Source organism: Furipterus horrens, unplaced genomic scaffold (genome assembly GCF_987537825.1).
Source record: "Furipterus horrens unplaced genomic scaffold, mFurHor1.1.pri manual_scaffold_12, whole genome shotgun sequence".
NCBI classification, from domain to species: domain Eukaryota; kingdom Metazoa; phylum Chordata; class Mammalia; order Chiroptera; family Furipteridae; genus Furipterus; species Furipterus horrens.
The window spans coordinates 26,505,588-26,528,744 of record NW_028327182.1 but is presented as its reverse complement, the minus strand read 5'-3'; the positions used below and the strand labels follow the sequence as shown (position 1 = coordinate 26,528,744).

General features: G+C 34.1%; 1 pseudogene; it reads right to left on the bottom strand.

Annotated features, from left to right (window-relative positions):
• Positions 1 to 4,124: 4,124 nt before the first annotated feature.
• LOC149995971 (HIG1 domain family member 2A, mitochondrial pseudogene) lies at positions 4,125 to 12,302 on the bottom strand (annotated as a pseudogene).
• Positions 12,303 to 23,157: the final 10,855 nt, after the last annotated feature.

Sequence of the window (23,157 nt, the reverse complement as noted above, 5' to 3'; positions counted from 1 at the left end):
CATGTCATTTACAAAATAGACTTCTGCATACCCGTGCTCCTCAAGGATTAAGAGCTTGAAATATTTATGTTTAATTTATCCCCTAGTTATTATAATTATTATTTAGGTTGTTTACACACCAAACTTGAAGCATATTGTTTTAGAGTCTAAGAGGCTTACTTCTTTATCATTTGGTATCATTAATTGGTCAGAAGATGCCTTGTAATTGTTTTACACAAATTCCGTGAGAGTCCAATAAGTATGAACAAAAACAATTTCCAGAATGAGAGAATTCTGATTTGTCTTTGCCCTTAGATGAGCTACAAAGTAGAAGAAAAGAAAGGATAACCCTGCCAGGTAGCTCAGTTGTGGGTTCGATCTCCTCCGAGGGTACAAAACAAGACTCAACCAATGAATACATAAATAATTGGAACAACAAATTGATGTTTCTTCCTCTCTCTCTCTCTCTCTCTTTCCCCTCCCCTCTCTCTCTAAAATGAATAATAAAAAATTTTTTTAAGAAAAGAAGGAATTGATATTAAGTCTATCATTTCTGTTTACTTTGTAGTTTATTCATTCACTTACTTAATAAACTTTTATTTAGACATTTCTAACTGCGAGGCATTCTGAGATCCACAAATACACATAAGTGAACAATTCATAAAGCTTCTCTCTTTTCATATACTGAGAAGGATAGATACTACATGTTTAAGTAAAAGTCTGGTAACTCTGTATTTGTTTAAATTACCTAATACCTAGTTATTGCACAGTTAAGATAGTACTATGACTTGGAGTTGTAAATTTCAAAGGAATTACTCCCTGGATTGATGTATCAAGTTATAAATATAATTTTGCCTCTTCTCACAATTCTGGAAGTCAATTAGGAACAAATTGTGGGTTTTTGTTGTTGTCTTGTTTTTCTCAGACCAAAACATAGAACTAAATGGGAAGATTCACTTGGGAGAAAGTGGATGAAAATTTTTCTTTGGCTCAGACAAAAACAATAATAGATGTTACTGACATTTGTTGATCATTTAGTTGGTGTCAGGCACAGAGCTAAATGCCACATGTGCATCATGCGAGAGACAGTTAATAACTGCCCAGTGTCTCATAGAAAGGAAGAATACACCTGGGATCTGAACTTTGAAAATTGACCCCAGGGCCTCTGTTTTTCAGAACTCTGCAAGACAGAGAGAGGCAAATTAATAGTGAACACCTGCCTTACAAACAGCAAGTTTTTCTTTTTTGATTTACAATTTGCTGATGACCAATAGATCTTTGGTCAAATTTTTAAAAAGTAAAACACTAGAAGAATCTAACTACAAAGATATGAAATAGAATCCTATAAATAACATTCTATTGTGTTTATCAAAATTACTTTTTATTTTATTAAATGGCTAAGAAAGTAAATTATAATTTATCTGCATTTTTTCAAATGAAATAAAATTTAAAACTACCTTGTCAAACACTTATAACAGGCAATTTGTAAACCAACCCAAATGACTATGCCAAATGAAAAGTCAGGTTCAGAGAATCTACTATTGTGAATTTTTTTATCTTTATTATCCTTACTTTCTGGAGACAAGTGTGTTTGGTTTCAACAAGTATAGACAGTCTTTTATAATAAATTTATAATATGTTATGTCTTTGTAAACAATGGGCTTGAGAACGTCATCTTCTGTAGCCTACTGGATGGTTTCTTCACCAAAAACGGAACCTGTAGTGACATAAAAAGATACTATTTTTTGCTAACTGCAAACATCACTTATCAAATAGTCTGCTTTATGCCTATCTCAGTATTATAACTTTTAATTTTGGGAAAAACGTATCTTAATATGTTTATACAAGCAGCTATATACCAATGCAGTAGGGCAATTGACCAAGAAGCAAGTTTTTTTCTAGACTGACAGTTCATATATATTAGAAGAGGGGACTTACAATTTGTCTATGAAAAAATAATTCAGATTCTGTCGATGCAATTTTGTAGACAGAAACACACTAAAGGTAAGATAGTTTCTTTCAAAACTGATGAAATGATAGAAAATTTAATGAAAAAATAAGTTAATTCAGGTAAGGCAAGCTTTAGAAGGGAACGTTCTATGTGGAAAAGACAAAATGAGTACATTAAATTATCAATATAAAACAAGCATGAAATAAATTGTTTTCAAATTTGTTTTCAAAATTGTTATATTAATAATGTGCAATTTTGTTATGTTTTATCTAAGGGTAATTTAATCTCAAGTAATATATAGCAAATATTCAGAATAATCTGATACTGCTTTGTGAAAACACCTGGCAAGAGTAATAACATGAAACAACTGGGTAATATAAAAGATTATGATGACTTAAAAATGTTTTATTTTTTCAAAGCAGTTTTAAGTTTACAGAAAAACGAGTGAAGTGTGAAGTATTTTGATATATCACCTCTACTCTCCAGCCCTCTCACCACCTACAGTCCCCACTATTATTTATTACAATTAATAAGCCAACATTGATATGTTACTATTGACTAAATGTCCTAGTTTACATTAGTGTTCTTCCTTATGTTGTACAGTTCTATAAGATGTCTTGTATCCATTTTTATGGTATCATATAGAACAGTTTCATTACCTGAAAAATTCTCTGTGCTCCACCTATTTATTCCTGCCCTCCTTATATATTTCCCCACAGCCCAGCGACCACAGATCCTTCTACCACCTCTGTAGTCTTTTTTTTTTTTTCAAAATGTCATATAGTTGGAATTGACCCACACTGCTGTCATATTTCTCAGCTTAACTAAAATTTAGACAGTTTTAATTTTTCTGACTATAACCCCCTAACCTTCCTTTTCTTAGAGCTTTTATTTTAGATAACTTGTAATTGCGAATACTTTCTTTCCCCTTTTGAAATGTATGTACACCTTTGCCCATGCAAGACAGTTTCACAAACCCAGGAAATGCCTTTGTTAAGGATCTGTTAACCGTCTCTTTGAAATTTAAATGTGGTAGGAGATAGCAACCTTATCCTCTCGTCTAGTTCAGGGTAGAGGCTCACTTCTATGGGCACCAATTATCAAGCACAAGTAGTCTAATTAAAGGGGAAATCTTTTGATCAGGAATAACATTTACTCAGGAGTAACTCAATGCACTCTGTACCTCTCATCAATCTCTCCACTAACTTCTTTCAATGCTTTTCCACTAGACGGCCCCTGGGCTCAACGCCCCTTCTGGCTTTTGTTTCAGAAGACTTGGTTGGATTCAGTCTCTTTCTACTGAAATAGTCTTGCCTAAGTTCTCCCTGACTAACTTTGTCCCGTGCAAATTTTACATGGACAGAAATACAGAATATGCAGCATTTCAGACCTTTTTTTCTTTCCCTTAGCCATATGCATTTAAGGTCTCGCCTTTTTTTGTGACTTGATTTCCTTTTATTATAGTATTTTATTTTTTTTATCATGGTGTCCTTATCCATTCACCTACTGATGGACATCTTTGTTTTGTCCAATTTGGGGCAATCAAGAATAAAGCTACTACGAACATTCATATACAGGATGCATTTGGATGTTCCTCTTCCCCAAGTTGACTAGGCTCTGTTCATTAACCCTTGGAAAACCTGTTTCTTTTGAAGGAAGATCTTTGTTAAGGAGAACAGAGCCCTCTGGCTTTATTCCAAAATGGTTACTTCTCTGTTCTGCCTGCTAGAAGTACAAGAGGCTTTTTATTTGCTCTTTACCTTGAAAATTTGGTGGGGTTTCTGACAGTAAAACTAAAAAAAAGTGTGGAGAAGCCTCACAAGGTAGGGCCCCAGGAGGTATTATCTTTTACACTAGGCCATACTTAGTTTTAAGCATTGACTCAATTATTGTTTAAGTCTGCCTACCACTTTGTGGCTCTAGCAACACTTTCTGTTCCTGATGAACTGTGATTTTTCTATTTTTTATGAGTGGATCAGTTTATTAACTAAGGTGACAGAAATAGAAGCTTGCAACTCCCAAACAGAACAGAACCTGAGATGGCTCGGGTGGGGTGGGAGGGATGTGTTACTCAATTGGCCGCTTCCTCCCCATTAACACAGGAGCTTTTCAAGGGAGAAGAGAGAGTAAGGAGTAAGTCCGGTGGCAGGACGGGTGGTTGCTCTTGGGACTGGGAATGATCGCAGCAGAGCTTTCAAAGCCAGGTGGTGGGCTCAGGGTCCGACTTCAGAGCGGATGCAGCCAGACCTTGAAGCCCTGGGCAGCTACCTGGGTGCGCATCATGAGCTGGCAGGGCTGGCTCTGACCTCTGTGGAAGTCGAAGAGGCCATAGGTAAGGGCCCCATTGGGTTCTCAAAGCCTTGCGAAGGAACTTTTCCTTGAAACTTCCGAGATTGATGTAGACACTGGGGCTAAGGCCCTCGGTGACTGGGGTCTGCTATGGCTCAATGGGTGCCTCCGGAGTCACCCGGCCAGGAGTCGCCAGGTCTGGGACAACAGCAGCGGGAGGGAAATGGGCAACTGGGATTTTTCATATTTGCAGATCTGTCAAGTTTTCAGGGCAGCAGTATCACTTAAATTCACTGATGGATCTACGATGAGTTGATTTTTAAATTGTTCAACTTTTTTCTTGTTGTAAGGAAGTGATTACTTCCACGTGTGTTACATGTCTGAGCAGAAACTGAAGGTCCTGATGACATTTAAAAACAAAAACACTGTAAAGATTATTTAAACTCATACTTATCCCTTAAATATATTAACAAGTAAATGAAATCAGTTCATAATACAAAATGTTATCTTGAATGATTAGCCAAGTTTTTACTAAGAATGCATGGGTTAACTAAGGAAACATTTTTAAAATGAAAGTACGCTCCCGTGGAAAACAGAGTATCTTGTTGATATTTAGTAATCTACCAAGGAACTAGTTATGTGACCTTTAGCTCCATGAGCATTGCAGATTTTCTTTCCTATAAAACCAAGAGAAAAATTTAGCCTACATGCTTTCTGAAGCTATGGCAAATGCTAATGAGTTAGTGCAAGTGATAGTACCATATGCTGTCATTTCAGAGGACAACCTATTTAGGAATTTGTCCTGTTTCACTACTAAATACTCTTAAAAATTACTACAGTTAAAATTATTTTCTTTATTTCCTTGATTTTCAGCTCCACTTTTATTCTCCTTGGAGATAGTTCAGTCAGCACTTTTAGTATTTACAGACGAAGCTAAATATAGATGGATAAAAAAGGTTAACACGGAAAAACAAAATGTTTAGCAGAAAAAGAGATCAGACATTTAAACCCATAGCTAGGGAAATTACATGAAGCCCTTGGGTTATATACAAAGGAAAGAAAGAAAAAAGAGAACAAGATAGAGCACCGTGAATCACTTAACTGCGATACTTTAAAACCCCAAAGGTTTCCTCTAGGGAATAATAATACTCAATGTATTCATAATATTAATAGCCTTAATCTTCCCTATAATATGATTCATACACATTTAAACCCCATTTTTTTGTAGTGTCTACTTGCTCTAGAGTCTCAATGGCAGAGGATAGTACTAGTTACACTCTGTTATAAAAATAAGTCTACTCTCAAATATTTGTTGTCTCAGTTCTCTCAAATATTTGTTGTCTCAGTTTCTTTATTTACTTATTTTTCTTGCTTGTTTCAGGTTTGGGTTGTTGAGGGGGGGTGGTATTGTTATTTTGACCATTTCAGAAATTGCTAAATTTATAGATAATAGAACTTCGTGTAGGAAGATGAGTGGCTTTGAAACTCCTCTTGAGCATCAAAAATTACAAACCGCATTGTATATTGAATTTCATACACAAATCATGCAATGTAAAATTCAAATTTCCTCTTGGAATACACATATTGGGAAAACATTTTTCAGATTATACAATCAACAAGTAGTCTATTTGCTCTATTATCTGTGTACTTGAGGCAATTTTCCAATAACAAATATGGTATATTAGAAATTATTTTTATTCCTTCTGGGAAATATTATTTAGGGTATTAGAAAAAATTTAGCAACTTTAAAGAACTAACCATTTTCCCCTTTAGTCTGAATTTTTTCTCTTGATTTACATTTCATTTATATTAAGAAGAGAGTCATTAACTAACAATTTCCATATTTTAAAAGAAAAAGCAGTAGTGAGAGAAAGGAGCAGTAAAGCACATTATAAATTGAGATTGACTGTTAAATAGTGCATATTATAGGCCATTTCAAATCCAGCTAGCAAAAAATCCTTTACTAATACTTCATTTTGTAGTAAAGAAGATTGCTAACTTATACTGCACATCTGTGACATTGCAGTCATGACTATACATTATTAATTGGGTTCTTTGGAATTATAAATCTTTCCTTAATAAAGCTTGAAGGGATTTGTTAACCTATTACTTTGGGACTACATTACAAAACCAGGATAAAACAAACAAAAGGACATACCAAAAAATGTGACGTTGTTAATCAGAATGTTGGAATAAATGAGGCACAATATGCTAGATAGTGTAACTAAATAATAACATTTGGATATAGTAAATATATAATTACATATATAAAATTATTTTAAAAACCATGGTACTTATATTTACTTCCAGTGTATCCTTTAAGGTACATTACTCAGCTTTTTCCCCAGTAATTATAAAAAACACCAAATCTCAAAGGCATAAAGCAATAATCATTTATTCCTTAAGTTTATTACATGAGTTTGGCTGTAACTCTACTGGGTTTAACTGAGGAATTTTCAGCCACATTTCTTTGGACCTATCTCAGCTCTACATGTCTTCTCATCATGTTATGAAAAAAGAAAGCCAACATTCAAGGATGGTCCAGGTGGCAATGCATAATCAAGCCATGCAATGGCATTTATAATTATAGCGTAGACATATTATATGTCATATCCATTTGCATGCCACTGGCTGAAGTCAATTATACGGCTAGCCCAGAATCAATGGATGTGGGAAATATATTCTTCCTGCAGACAAGTATGGCAGAGAAGCAAGGAACTTAGAGTGTAAACAAAGTGTGAGCAAGTATAAAATGAGAATTAGTACAATTAGTTTGTTTTAAAACAGGTCTTAGCTGGAAATAATATTGGTATTGTGCACTGTTTTTCTCCTATGGATTATTCTATTTTATGTAAAAGTGGTTTTTTGTCTACTGATACCATTTGTCTTCTTTAAAAATCAAGATAGCAGAGTTCTCACTCTCTCAACTCTAGTTCTGAGTTTTTCTGTATTTTTTATTGCTTTTGTGAGCCTCCTAGTCCTGTCGCTAATGTGTTCAGACATCTGCAACTGTGCATACATAGGTACACATGCACATAAAACAGACATTTCTGGAATGTAAAACTATTTGATCTTTTAAGCATTCTTTATAAAAATATTCCTAATTTTGCATCATGGAGAGATTTTTCTAATTCTTTCTCACTACTGCTCTGCTGATACTTTCCTTCCTCTCTGAGTTTTCCAAAACACTGATAAAAGTTGTATAATCTGCCCTTTCTTTTTGGCATGATAAAAAGTTGTTTGCACTGAGACTATGACAAGAAAAAAATCCCTCCACCGTACAGGAATCCTAAACTGTATTATACTATCTGTGGTATAATATCAAATATTTCCTTTGATTATAGTTTCCTGTTAAACCATTTAATAGCCATCTTGATTCATACCAAGAAAAATGACTAACCGTATCTGGATAGAGCATTAAAGGACCAGAGAACTAGATTGTTAATTAAGTAAGTCCAGGAAAGATTTATGGGCTAAAAAATAAAGCATCCATTGGAGAGGTCCATGGTACTTGAGTAGGATGAGCTGTTCAAAGACAGAACATCATGCAGTCACATAGAATGGGGACTTAACTTATTTTAATATGCACAATCAGATTAATGCGATTCATTGAATTACATTAATTGTGTATCCTAAGTATATCACAGGCTGCTGAGTTTTAGTTATACCTGATATTCAAGGTAAAGGCCAAATGCTGGTGCTAAAAACATACAATTCTTATTATTTTTGCAGATATATTGCTTTTAAAATATCCATAGGAGACATTTGCTTGTTCTCTCAGGACAGAGATCAGCTTTATCCTAGATGGGGTGCATTCAAGGCATGTTTATTATACTTGAATTAGACAGTCTTGTCTAGAAAATTAAATCTATTTTGAGCAGTACCATTCCATGCATGTAGCTCTTTTTAAAAAATTATCTTTTATTAAATTTATTTGGGTTACATTGATTAATAAAATTATATAGTTTTAAAGTGTACAATTCTATAATATAGAATCCGTATATTGTATTGTGTGTTCACTGCCCATGTCATGTATCTTCCCATCATCATTTATCCCCATACCCTCTCCTGCTTCCTCTGACCCCCATTTTACTCAGTTAATGACCATACTGTTGCCTATCTATGCACTTGCTTTCCTTTTATTTTGTGCTTAATTCCTTCATTTTTTTTTCACTCCACGTCCCTAAGCCCCCCTTATCTCTAAACAAAGAGTGTGTTTCTATTTTGTTTGTTAGTTTCTTTTGTTCAATAGATTCCATATATATAAGTAAAATCATTTACACAGTATTTGTCTTTCTTTGACTGGCTTATTTCACTTAGCATAGTACTGTCTAGGTCAATCCATGATGTCACAAAAGGTAAGATTTCCTGCTTTTTATGGCCGAGTAGTATTCCATTGTGTAAATGTACCGCAGCTTTTGTATGCACTCATCTATTGATGGGCATTCGGGCTGCTTCCAAATCTTGGCTATTGTAAATTACTCTGCAATGAGCATAGGGGCGCACAGAGTCTTTTGAATTAGTGTTTTGGGTTTCTAGTAGCTGTATTGCCGGGTTATAATACAGTTTCATTTTTTAACTTTTTGAGGTGGTTGCACACTACTTTCCACAGTGGCTGCACCAATCCGCATTCTCACCAAGATTGTCCACATCCTCTCCAGCACTTGCTGTTTGTTGCTTTATTGATGATAGCCATTCTGACAGGTGTGAGATGATATCCATTGTGGTTTTAATTTGCATTTCTCTGATGAGTAGTGACATTCAGCATCTTCTCAAATGCCTATTGGCTATCTGTATGTCTTCTTTGGAGAACTGTCTATTCAGGTCCCTTGTCCACTTTTTACATTGGGTTGTTTGTTTTGGTGTTGAGTTTTGTTAGTTTTTATAAATTTTGGGTAATAACACCTTGTCCGACATACTGACAAATATATGCTCCCATTCTGTGACTTGTCTTTTTATTTTTCTGATATTTTCCTTTTATGTGCAAAATTTTTTTAATTTGATGTAGTCTCGTTTGTTTATTTTTTCTTTATTTTCCTTTGCCTAAGGAAAATACATCCAAATAAAATATTGCTATGAGCACTGTGTGAGATTTTTCTGCCTATGTTTTCTGCTATGATTTTTATGGTTTGTGGTCTAACATTTAAGTTTTTAATCCATTTTGAATTTATTCTTGTGTGTGATGCAAGAAGGCCATCTAGTTTCATTTTCCACATGTATTTGTCCAATTTTCCCAACAGCATTTATTGAATAAAGTACCTTTTTCCCATTGTATGCGCTTGCTTCCTCTGTCAAATATTAATTGACTATAAAGGTGTGGGTTTATTTATGGGATCCCTAATTTGTTCCATTGACCTGTGTGTCTGTTTTTATGCCAGTACCATGCTGTTTTGTTTACTATGGCCTTATAATATATATAGTTTTACATTAGGTAGCATGATTCTTCCAACTTTTTTTCATTTTTCTCAGCATCACTGTTATTATGCAGGGCCTTTTATTGTTCCATAAAAATTTTTGAAATATTGTAGTTCTGTAAAATACATCACTGGAATTTTGATAGGAATTGCACTGAATCTATAAATTGCTTTGGGTAATGTGGATATTATAATGATGTTAATTCTTCCTGTTCATGAACATGGTATGTGCTTCAATTTATTTGTATCTTCTTCAGTTTCTTTTCTCAGTGTTTTATAAATCTCATTGTGGTTTTAATTTGCATTTTCTAATGATTACTGATGCTGAGCATATTTTAATATGTCCATTGGCCATCTTTATGTTCTCTTTGTATAAGAGTTCTTTGCCCATTTTTAATTGGATTATTGATTATTTCAGTGTTGAGTTGTATAAGTTTTTAATAAATTTTGGATATTAACTCCTTATCAGATATATCATTGGTGAATATGTTTTCCCACTCAGTGGGTTGTCTTTTTATTTTGTTGATGGTTTCCTTTGCTGTGAAAAAACTTGTTATTTCAATGTTGTCCCATTTGTTTATTTTTTCTTTTGCTTCCCTTGTCCAAGGAGATTTTTCAGAAAAAATATTGCTACAAGAAATGTCTCATATTTTAATGCCTATTTTTTTCTTCCAGGATTTCTAATGGTTTAAAGTCTAACTTTTAAGTCTTAAATCATTTTGAGTTTATTCTTGTGTATGCTGTAAGAAGATGCTCTAGTTTCTTTTTTATTTTCATGTAACTGTCCAATTTTTCCAATACCATTTTTTGATTTGATCTTTATTGTATTTTTTCCATTATCATTTAGTCCTCTTATACCTCCTCCCCCCAGCAATCACCATACTGTTATCCATGCCCGTGAGTCCTTTTTCCTTTTTGCTCAAACCCTCCACCCCTAACCCCGCCCCCTACATGACTAGCCGTCATCTGCTCTCCATCTATGATTCTCTCTATGTTTTGCTTGTTAGTTCAGTTTGTTCATTAGGTTCCACTTATGAGTGAAATCTTATAGTATTTGTCTTTCTCTTACTGGTTTATTTCACATTTTAATAGACTCTCTTTACCCTGTTGTATGTTTTTACTTCCTTTGTCAAATCTTACCTGACAAAAAAGGTGTAGTTTTATTTCTGGGCTCTATGTCCTGTTCCATTGATCTATGGGTCTGTTTTTATCTCAATACCTTGCTGTTTTGGTTACTACAGCCTTGTAGTATATTTTGATATCAGGAAGCAGGAGTTGTTCAACTTTGTTTTCCTTTTGCAAGATTGCTGTGCTATTTAGGGTGTTTTGTGGAAATGTAGAACGAACTGATAGTTGTAGGAGAGGAGGAGGGTGTGGGGGGAATAGTAGAAGGAAGGGAAAAGGACTAGCCAAAGAACGTATATGAATGACTCATGGACATGGACAATGGAGAGGAGATTGACTGTGGGTGAGAGGAATGGGCTGGGTGGAGGGGGGCAAAAGGGAAAAAATGGGACCACTGTAATAGAATAAACAATAACAAATAAAAATAAATAAAAAAGAGAAAAAATTCAAAAATTGTTTAAATTTTGTGGAGAAGTACTTTGAAACTGTGTAATATTATTTTTTTCATCAATGTATTTGTTTCTTTATTGGTTTATAGTTTCATAAATAAAACTGGCTAAAGTGGCAATAATCCCATTATGCTCAAATTGTGCTAGATTCGACCTGTGGAAATATATGCAAGTTGACTTTTGTGTTTATTTGGCATGACCCCATCACTATCTGAGTAATTATTTTATTTTTTGCACACAAAAAGATATCTCATGTGCATCTCATCTTTTCCAAACCTGAACTTGGATCAGTCATTTCTCTAAGAGCCTTTAGCATTTGTTAAGAGATGGGTGCTATTTGGTAACTAAGTTTTAGTCTCTAGGTGTATATAACAGTTTGAAGACCCTCTGATACTGGACAGAGAATATACACATAGAGTTATATTAATTGATACACACCCAATTCTTATTCAAAACAACCAGGTTAATTTTAGTTTTTTCCTCCTTTTTATATTTAGAACTTATTTGTCTAACAGTGAAAAACTTGGCTCCCACTTTCCATAATATAACTAATAGTCATGTATTAGTTTGCTAGGAGTGCCATAATAAAATACAAAAGACTAGATTGCTTTAGGAGTAGAAATGGATTTTCTCACAGTTCTGGGTACTAGAAGTCTGAGATCAAAACTTTGACAGGGTTGGTTTCTTCTCTGGCCTGTGAGGGAAGGGTCCGTTCAGGCCTCTCTCCTTGGCTTGCAGATGGCCATCTTCACTGTCTTCACAATGCCTTCCCTCTTTGCATATTTGTGTCCAGACTTCCTCATCTTATGACACCAGTCGTATTGGATTAGGCCCATCTTGATGACTTTATTTTAACTTAATCTTATCTGTAAAGACCCTATTTCTATAGTACTAGAGGTTATGACTGTAACATGTAAGTTAAGAAGGACACAATTCAGCCATAACACACCCTAAGTGTAATCAATTTCTTATTGTCATCCCTATCCCCTTTCCTGTTTGGCTGTGCTCCTTACCTCTCTTGAACTGACAACCTGTGCTGGACTGCTGTCTCCCAGCCTGGACACCTTCTTCACTCTGAGTATGCTCTGACACCATGCAGAGACCAGCCTTTGAAATGTAAACTCTCCAAACTGTTTAAATTAACATTCTGTGCTAGGCTACACCTTAATGTGGATCCTCTCCTTATCCTACTCCAGGTTAGCCCCCTAATTTAATAACTCTTCATATCCTTTTCAAGTTTGACACCTCATGATAGGCAAGTCTTATTTTAAGTATTTACAAAGAAAGCTAAAGATTGACTAACAATACCCTTTTAATTATTGAACTGCTAAAGAAACCCAAATATCCATGAAGTCTCACAATACTCAGGAAAGGACAATCCTCCCAGTCCCAACTCAGATGTGCTTATAAGAAGAAAAAAAAAAAAAAGTAAATACTACAGCATTTCCCAGATTTTCAAACCAGAGGCTGCCAAATGAAGTAGCTGACAAAGGAAAAATTATCCACTGTCAGGTAAGGAATTACTTGCTATTTCTGTCCCTCGGGAAATCATGTCACCATTTGTAGCACATGTTTATTATACATGCTTACACTAAAACCACCTTGAGTGGATAGTTCTATTTTTATTTTATTTTTTTATGCTTCCTTTTTCCAAAAAAGGCATTTAAAAAAAATTGCCAGGCTGTCTGTTGCAGATGGATAAATTTTCTGATGCATGTGAGTACTATACAACATAGCACATATCCTGGATTTGGAATCAGAAGCAATAATGGGAGGAAGTTTTGGTTTATTTTCCTTTTGTAGGGAGAAGGATATTTTGAGTGGAGAGGATCAATTCTGAGAATTTGTGCACAGAGAGGCTCAAGTGAGTCCCACTTGCTAGGAACTTAGTCATCTGACACTGGATAAGATGATATAGAAACCAAACTTGAATGGCCAGTGAAGACAGGTGACACCACATCAATAAACCATGAAGTGTACCTGAATTAGGACTCCTGATTATGTGACATGTTTATTTTCTTATCATAAGGTGTGGTTTGTATTATTATTTGATTCAGAATCCTGGGAATATTGTAATCATCAAAAAATATAACCATAAGTAAACAAAACTCATATAAGTGGTATGGAAAGCCGGGGTGCTTGGTGGTGACAAATGTAGCTCAGCCCCAGAGTGGAAAACCACTGGGAGCATGGTGGCACACAGGACCCACTCCACACACTGGTTTTCCCGCGGGGGACCAGGCCTGCATTTATATAATAGTTAAAAAGCTTGCTTTCTTCTAAAGGACTCCCTCATCCTGAGCTGAGAACAACAGATGTTCAGCGTGTAACCTTGAACCAGTCTCTTAGAGCCTATTCTGGGCCAATTTCTAAGAACAGGTTGTGGCTAGACAAGTTATCCTTATCATCCATGCATAATAACATTCTTTTCTCTAATATGTAAAAGTAATAATCATATAAAGCAATGATTGGCACTATGATTCACAATTTTCTTGGATGTAATCCACCTAAGAAGTCAATAAAAACCTGTTAAGGCAGGGGCAAACTGCGTTTTCTCCTCTAGAAAGTGGCCAGTTCTGTCCCCTCTTCTCCACAGAATTCTTGCAGTCACTGTGTGTTTATTCCCTCATCCACAACGCCGTGGACTCTGCTGGTAAGAGGTCCACCACAAAATAATAAATCTTATCAGCAGCTTTTAGTACTTCAGTCTATTAAAAAAATCTTATAAAACATTTTTGTGAAATAAAGCACATGCAGAAACAATACAAAAGTCTTAATAGTACAGTTTATCAGTTATTCTTAGTACCTTTGAACACATTATGGTCTAGCTTTGCATTGCTTTTGGATATTATATACAGAAGAATACTGTGTGTATTCTCCGGTGTCTGAAATCCATAGCTTACAAAATTTTTGTGATATCCATGCATGTTATTGCGTGTATTTGTAGTTCATTTATTTTATTTTTATTGCAAAATAAATGAGTTGTGTGCAATTTTTGGCCTTAACACATAATGCTGTTTTGGATATTTTGTACATATCTTCTGGTATAAGGTTGCCATGTTCCGTGGGGGATGCACCCCAGGAAAAGTAACTGGATGAAAACATATGTATGTTTTCAATTTGTCCTTTCAATAAAGCCTATTGCAACTTCTGTTTTTTTTTTTTTTTTTTTTGAGGGGGGGAAGAATATCTGGACAGGAATCCTGAGAAACCAAGCATCATAGTGAAGACCTCATTAAGATCACTCTTTTAAGTTCTCGGTTCATCAGATTGTAGGTAGTTGTGCATGGCTAGACTGTACCTTGTGAGGCAGGAACTTCTGAAGCATAGTGAGATACATACATAGGCAGTCGTAGATCAGCAGCAGTTGGTTACTTAAGTCATTTCTAATTTTATAACTTTCACTTTAGCAAGTTTAAACTGCTACTGCCCACAAGCTGTGAAAATTATATCTGGCAATTTTTAAATTTAAAAAACTAGATTTTTGATCCCTTGATTCATTATCATGGTCTTCTATAGAGGTACAATATAAATCATGCAGGATAACACAGGGTTTTCAATTACGTCGTTTTGTGTCCTTTTAAATAAGTTTGTACAAATTTAGAAAATAGTGCTGATTGTATTGAAGTGGTGACTAGGATGTGTATCTAAGGAAAAAAAATGCAATCTAGAAAACCAAAACAAGTGATAAAAATTAGCCTAGCTCAATACCATTGGTTAACGCACTTGAAGTTCTAAGATTAGAAACATGAGAATTTTTCCTTTTCCATTATAAATCTTTTTAAAATAATGATTTTATATAGTCAAAGAAAACTGAAGAAATTAACTTGTGGCTATGATTAACTTAACTGTTTAACTAGAGACTTGCTTAGAATATTCTCATTAGTACAACATGTAATGTTAAAACATATCAGCAAATTGAAATTTATTAGTACAAACAAAGTATACCAAGATTATTTAGTCTTTAAGAGAAATGTCATATCTCACAGAGTCAACATTTAACTTGAGGTACTGATGTAATTGAATTGGCTTGTGCTAATCTTTCAAAAATTGATTTAGTTACTTTTTAAAAATCTTAATGTAAAAGAGAAACTCTAAAATTAATTATGTGCTATTACATTGCACATATACTCTAAACATTTAGGAACTTTTAAAAATTATATGTTCCTAAGCAGCTCTGCTCATCAAAATTCTAAGTGAAATTTATTTTAAAGATAGAAAGCATGTCTATGCACTTCGAAAACCACTTGGCATATTTTCAGTGATGATAAACAAAATAAAAGGAAGAGAGTTTGACATGGAGTTGGTATTTAATAAATTTTATTGAATGAATAAACAAGGATTAAGAAAACTTTGTTTTAATTTTTTCTTATCTCACTAGTCTTGAGAGCATGGATATTATAGTTTAACATTTCCGTGCCTCGATGTGCTACTTCCAAAATGAGAATTTTTATCCTAGATAAAGAAGAGTAGCAATAGATCCTGATAGATTTGGGGCATTATTGTTAACCTCAAGGTTGCCATTGCTTCAGTCATTCAATAATTTATTTAAAAATATTACATACACACTTACTATGTGCAAAACAAAGTGAAATCTTTAAAACATGAGAACTTTAAAAAGACAAATTCCTCCTCTAGGAGAACATGGTCTGCCATATCTTTCCTGATTATACCAGTGCATATACAATGCAGGGCAAAAGTAGATTTACAGTTGTAACTATGCAAAACACAGTTATTCCTTTTTTTTTTTTTAAGATTTTATTTGTTTGTTTTTTTAGAGAGAGGGGAAAAAATGTATGGTTTCTTCTTGCATACCCCCAACTGGGGATCTGGCCCACAACCTAGGCATGTGCCCTGACTGGGATTTGAACCAATGATCCTTTGGTTCAGAGGCCAGCTTTCAATCCACTGAGCCACATCAGCCAGGGCAGAGTTATTCTTGCATTATTATTTATTAATTATCTTCTATAAGAACACATGTAAACCTACTTTTGCCCCACCCTGTATAGTGATGCATAAGAAATACGGTGTTTGCACAGTGCCTGGCACAAAGTGAGAAATTGATGATTTCTGTTTAAAGAATGAACTTTAGTTAACATTTATTTTATGATTACTATGTTCATGTTAACATTTTAAGTGATATTATATGTATTGAATGACAAAACTGAACCTGTCCTACCCGAGCACATCATGAGAAGGCAGGGCTGGCTCTTTGAAAATGATCAAGAGAAGGAGGCTCCACTCACCAAATTTAGGTTGTTACTTTAGCTTGTTAATAAAATAATTTATTTTGTTATTTTTTCAAATAGATTTCCAATTTCTTGCCCTTTCTCTTCTCCTTCTGGCACCCCTGTGATGTAAATGTTGAAATGCTAAAGTTGTCCCAGAGGCTGTGTACACTATCCTCATTTTGTTGTTGTTGTTGTTGGTTCTTTGTTCTTTTTTGTTGTTCTGGTTGCTTGATTTTCATTTCCTTGTGTCTTTATTTACTTATCTATAGTATTCAACTCAGACTAAGTACCTATGGCCTAATCCATCATGAGGTAATCCACAGGCCATACACATCCTAATATTTTATGTTGATGTTTAAGAGAGATTTCTTTCTATAGTTTTCTTCGCTGTAATGTCTTTATTTTGGTAGCAGGATAATACTGGCTTTCATAAAAGAAATTGGACACTATTTCCTCATTTTCTATTTTCTAGAAAGAACTTTTGTAGAATTGGTAGTGTTGTTATTATATCATCCTTATATGTCTGATCAAAGTCACCAGTTAAAAACATTTAGACATATCTGTTTCTTTATTGGAAGGAGTTTTGTTAATAATTTAATTTTTTTTTCAGGGATAGAACTATTTCTTCTTACATAAGTTTATATTCATGAATGTGGTCACTTCATCTACAATTGCACATTTATGGGCAAAAAGTTGTTTGTAGTATTGCCTTATTTAATGTCTGAGATCATTAGCAATTACACAACTTCTAAAAAATTTGTGTTAAAATACACATAGCAGAATTTTCCATTTTAATAGTCATGTTTAAGTATAGAGTTAAGTGGTATTAAATATGCTCACTAATTTTTTATTTAATCTTCATTGTATTTTTTATTACTATTTAGTCCCCTATACCCCCCTGCCCCCAGCAATAACCACATTGTTTCCATGTCCATGAGTCCTTTTTCCTTCTCGCTCAAATCTCTACCCCCTAACCTCTCCCCATTATCTGTCATCCTGCTCTCCATCTATGAAATCGTCCCTTGAAAGCATCACCACCATCCATCATCCATCATCTTTACAAACCTGAAAATCTATACCTATTAAGCAACTCCTCATTTTTCTCTCCTCTCATTACCTTGTAACCACCATTCTAGTTTCTGTTTCTATGAATTTGACTACTTTGGATCCCTCATATAAGAGGAATTATATAGTATTTATCATTATGTGGATTTCAATGTTTTTAAACTTTCCTAACTTGTAATTTAAGGTCCATAATGTGGTCTTTCTTGGTAAATATTCTATGTACTTAAGAAGAATCTGTATTTTATTATTCAAGATAGTATTTTATCAATGTCAACTAGATCAATTTTATTGATAAGACTCTTCATGTAACCTATATTCTTACAGATTTTTTTCCTGTTTGAGCTATCAATTATTGGGAGAGGTGTGTTGAATTCTCTCAAAATTATAGATTTGATTATTTCTCTTTCATTTCTATCAGTTTTTGTCTTAAATGTTGCTGCTTCATTGGTAGATGCATGTATGTTTAAGATTGCTGTGTCATATCAAAATTGACTCATTTATTATTATGTAATATACTTCTTTATCTCTAATAATCTTCCTTACCTGAGGTCACTTTGTCTAAAATTGATATAACTACTCTAGTTTTCTTTAGAATAGGGATAGCATGGTATATATTTCACCATCTCTTTATTTATAACCCAAGTCTTTATATTTTAAGTGTGATTCTTGTAAACAGCATAATTAAATACTTAGATCTTTCTTTCAGAATTCAATCTGATAAACTCTGGCTTTTAATTATATATTTACACTGTTCTCGTTTAAGGGAATATAAATCTAATTGGTCTAAAAGCTATCATCTTTGTAACTGTTTCCTATGTATTGCATTTTCCCCCCTCTTTTCCTTGGAACTCTGATTTTAATTAAGCATTTTATTTGATTCCACTTTGTCTCCTCCTTGATATTTTGTTTATATTTATTTAAAAAAATTTTTAAGTTTTTATTCTTGAATTTAATATATAAATTTTGATGTAAAGAAAGCCTCCTTCAGATAACATTGTACTATTTTGTTTGTACTTTGAGTACTTTATAAGTTACCATTCTTATACCTACTCTGTGTTTTACCAGATTTAAATATTCATATTTATGGTGAGATACAACATAATGGCATTTGGATAGATTAAAGACTGAATTCTTGTTACGTAACAGCTCCCAAGCATAAAAGGCTCATACACAGGGTCACACAGGAGTTTGTAACCAACGACAGTATAACCAACAAGCTTGAGCTCTAGGGGACAACATAAAGACTGGGTTGGCCAAAAAGTTCATTTAGTTTTTCCATAAAATTAAAAAAAAAAAAAACACCTTTTTAGAATTTTCACTAAGAATTTTATTGATTTGGATATTTTGAGGATATTGGTATCTCCCTTGTGGTATAATGTTGATTGTTTTCAATTAATGTCTCCATTTGATCGCTATCAACTTCAACTGGTCTATCCGACTGTGGAGCATCCTCCAGCGAGAAATCTCCAGTGTGAAACTTCGCTAACCACTTTTGACATTTTTGATTAGTCACAGGACCTTTTCTAAATACTGAATAAATCCTTTTTTGTGTGTTTCAGTTGCATTTTTACCTATTTTGAAATAATAAAGCATAATATGATGAAAAGTTTGCATATTTTTCCCATCTTCAATATTAAAGTAGCTACACAAAAGTTCACCAACTTTGATATTTTTTTAACACATGCTCATATGACAGCTGTCACATTACAATCTAAAAAAATTGTTTCAAATGAAGTTAAAGACAACTAAGCACCACTAGAGCCATCTTACGGAGATACATGGCAAGTGGGGTAGGAGTAGCTAGATTTTACCAGGCTAATTTGAACAATTTCATCATCTCAAGGGTAGAAAGGCTGTCCTCAGTTGTTCAGTTCCTTGTTCAGGAATATGGGATCCTGATAACGTGAGACAGTTGTATGTGTGTAGTAGTCCAGAGGGTAGAGATCCCATAAGGAAAAATGTTTGGAGTAGGGGTTTAGGAAACTGTGAAGGAGAATTAAGTTAACCATGTCTTCAAAACTGAGTCACAAAAGTACTTATGAAATAGTAGATGGCAATTGACACTTTCCTATCTTGACATAATTTTGAGTTAGATTATTTGGGGTATTTGATTGGCCTGAATAGTAGAAAGTTCCAGAAAGTAAGGCATGAGTTACCCTAAACAGCACAGAAAACATTTTTTTATGACAGTAAAAAGAAACCAAATAAAAGCACGAGGAGTCCCTGAGAGCCAGCTGGCTAGTAGCTCGGCTCTCCATTTGTTTGTTTTTTATAAGTATTAAAACTCAGTCATGACAGGGGCCTCTCGTAATATTTTGGTTGAATTAGGGAATGTGGGTTAGTTTTTTCAATGATGATTATTTAAAGTGTAGTTATTTTACTAATAGTGTATATGTGTTTGTTCTTCCATTATTATTTAGTCTGTCTTTACTATTTGTTATGTTTAAATCTACCATACTCTAGCTTGATTTCTATTTAGACTAGCCATTTTATATTCCTTCTTTCTTTCTTTTTTTTTAATTTCAGATCACATATGATTTCCTTATTTTCCAAGTTTACTTTAAATATTATAACTAACATTATCGATTAAAGTCTCATAAATTAACTCCTATACTTAATACTACTTCATAGATAATAAGAGGGCTTTAACACATATTAAATCCATTTGTTTTATATTCAGCTTCTATTTCCCAGGTTATTTCTGTCATGTGTTTTAATTCTACATATATTTAAAACTCTTAAAAAATACTTTTCTTGTTTCATATAGTCATTACCATTGCTTAGTGCATCATCTTACTTCAAAATGTGATGCTTTTCACTTTATTTGAAAATCTCCTTTGTCTAATTCTTAATTTGCATCTGCCTATGTTAAATTTACTCTTAGTTAATCTTAGTCTAAATATTCTGTATATGGTTTTCTCTTTTGGAAAGTACCTAAGTGAGTATAAAGTATAGAAGACTTCAATTTCATTATATAAGGAGATACTGTATTGGTGCCTGTATTTGCCCTGGCTGGTTTGGCTCAGTGGATTGAGCATCGGCCTGCGAGCTAAGTGTCGCTGGTTCGATCTTCCAGTCAGGGTACATGAGAGAAGGAAAACTCTGACTCCAAAAAACCTCCGCTGCCTTGCGGCATACCTCTTCAGGGGAAAGGCTAAGGGAGTAAACCCCGACAGAAAATCCGGAGCCGGAGTCCCTAAGGCGGTTTGACGTTGTAGTCAACACCGGCAACTCCTGCGGCGCACCTGAAGCCAAGCTGTATTGACTCCGTCTTTCCCTTGGGCCCTTCAGCTGCGAAGAGAGGGGGGGTCTGCTGCATGGGCAACAGCAGACCCTCCATATCACCCTGCCCAGGCTCTGTAGCTTCAGCTTCACTGGAGAGGACACTCCAGCGTCATCACAAGATGTCGATTCAACACGGGAGGAGACAGATACCGTGTCACTCCCGAGTCGGACTGCACAGCCATTCTCGGCGGTGCAGATAGACTCTTAAGAAGCTACACCATCGTCTCTCGAGACGGACGGCTGCCGCCGCCGACGACTGTATTGGTGCCTTACATAATTCTTATTGTTCCCTTTTAAGGTTGTTTTTTGATCTCCTGGTTTTATTAATTCCTGACAGTAATAACAGTTTTGCATATGTGACCTGATATCTTTCTCCATTATTAGAAAATTCTTAGCCATTATATCTTCAAGTAGTGCTTTCATTATATTTTACCTGATCATTCCTCCTGACATGCCAGTCATATAGATAGTAGATGTTTCAACACATCCCAAATGTTTCTTTTGAGTTTTAAACTTTTTGAGTTGAGTTGTTTCGTATTTTCCCTTTTTCCCCCTCTACTAACAGAATATTCTATATCAATCTTTATCTCAGTTTCTAATTTTCTATTTGGAAATACTTACTTTTATATTAAAGTCATGCATTAGATCTTTAGTTTTATTTATTATAATTTTTTGTTCAATCATTTTTTTCCATCCACCTTCTTCATTCTTTCTCTCCTCCTCCTCCTTCCTACTATCATTATTTGTAGTTCTGTGCTGAAATTCTCAGCTTGCAATATATTCTCACAGATCACAGTTATTTTACTTTTCAATTTCTCAGATATCAGCATCCCTAGGGAAGCTTATTCGATTTTTTCTTTTCTCTTTTTTGCCCATTTGATTTTGTCCTCTGATAATATTTTATTGAATAATGAATGTTGTGCGTTAAAATTGTAATGATATTTAACTTAATATGATAGTTTTTCCCTTATGTAGGCCCTATAAATCTGATCTGAGATTGTATTTATTTGACATTCTTTGACGTTATTTTAATATTTGGAGGTTTTTTTCTTTCTTTTTTAAAAATTTCTGGATTCCCTTTTCTTAGTAAGATATTTCCCTTCAGTGATTACGATAGGAAGATTGGAGGTTTATAATTCCTCTATGTCTCCTTGGGCAATTAACTTGAATTTTTATATCCTCTTCTCTGTAAGACTACAAAAAGCTTATCGGAGCTGTCCAACTTCTTGACCAATAATATGACTAGGGGTTTTAATCTGATCAGATAATAATATATGAGGATGAGTTTTAATTTTTGTAAGACCCCCGTCTATTTTCATGTAGAATTTATTCTTGAAGATTAGCCTTTCGAGGATCCAAATTGTAAATATAGGGGTTTAAAAGGACCCTTTCGCATTTGTGAGCTTCAAACCCTATTTTTGTCTCCCTAATCCTGTATGTTAGTGTGATACTTTTATTGAATTTTGCTCATTCAGAATTAAAAATTTTAGCTATAACTTCAGAGTAGTTCAAAGAAAAACTTCAAACTTCTTTAGTGCTGAGAAGTTCAAAACTACAATTTTATAAGTGCAAAACACTTTTTTAAAATAAACTCACTGAACATTGAAATAGTTCCTTTAAAACCATCCACTCTCCATACTGCAAACTTCTACTCTTGATCTACTTACATTTATATTAATATGATACCATTCTCTGTCTGACTGCATACCTAGACTCAGTATATACTGTTTCTGAATCCTGAGGTTTTAAAAAACAGAAAGAAAGGAAAAGGAGAGAAAATACATGTGTCTGTTTGTATTTTCTCTCCCTTCACATTATTTCCTCTCTTTAAAAATAATCTTGCACTATTTCTAAAAGTCTTCCGTTCCTATGTGTTCCAACTGCTACTATATATATTTAAGGCCACATTTCACTTACCATGATATTTAAGTAGATCCTTCACCAGTTTTCTGGTGACACACCTTTTCCCTTCTTAATCCACTTGATAATGCTTTTATTTTATTCTTTTAGGAATAAATACTCCACTAATCAGGCCACTCAATTGATAAAATTTGTCATTAGCTTGTTTTTCATAAATAATAATGTTCATTTCTTAGAAAATTATTCAGTGTCTACATAATCTCTATCTTTTTTATTGTATTTCTCACAATTCTTTGTGATTTTTATTGTTAAAAATGCAGAATTGATTAATACTTTCTTTTTTAAAGTATATTTTATTGATTATGCTATTACAGTTGTCCCAATTTTTCCCTCTTTATCCCCCTCTACCTGGTGCCTCCCTTCCCTCCAATAATCCCCCCCTCCTTTAGTTCAGGTCCATGGGTTATGCATATAGGTTCTTTGATTTCTCCATTTACTTTACTATTCTT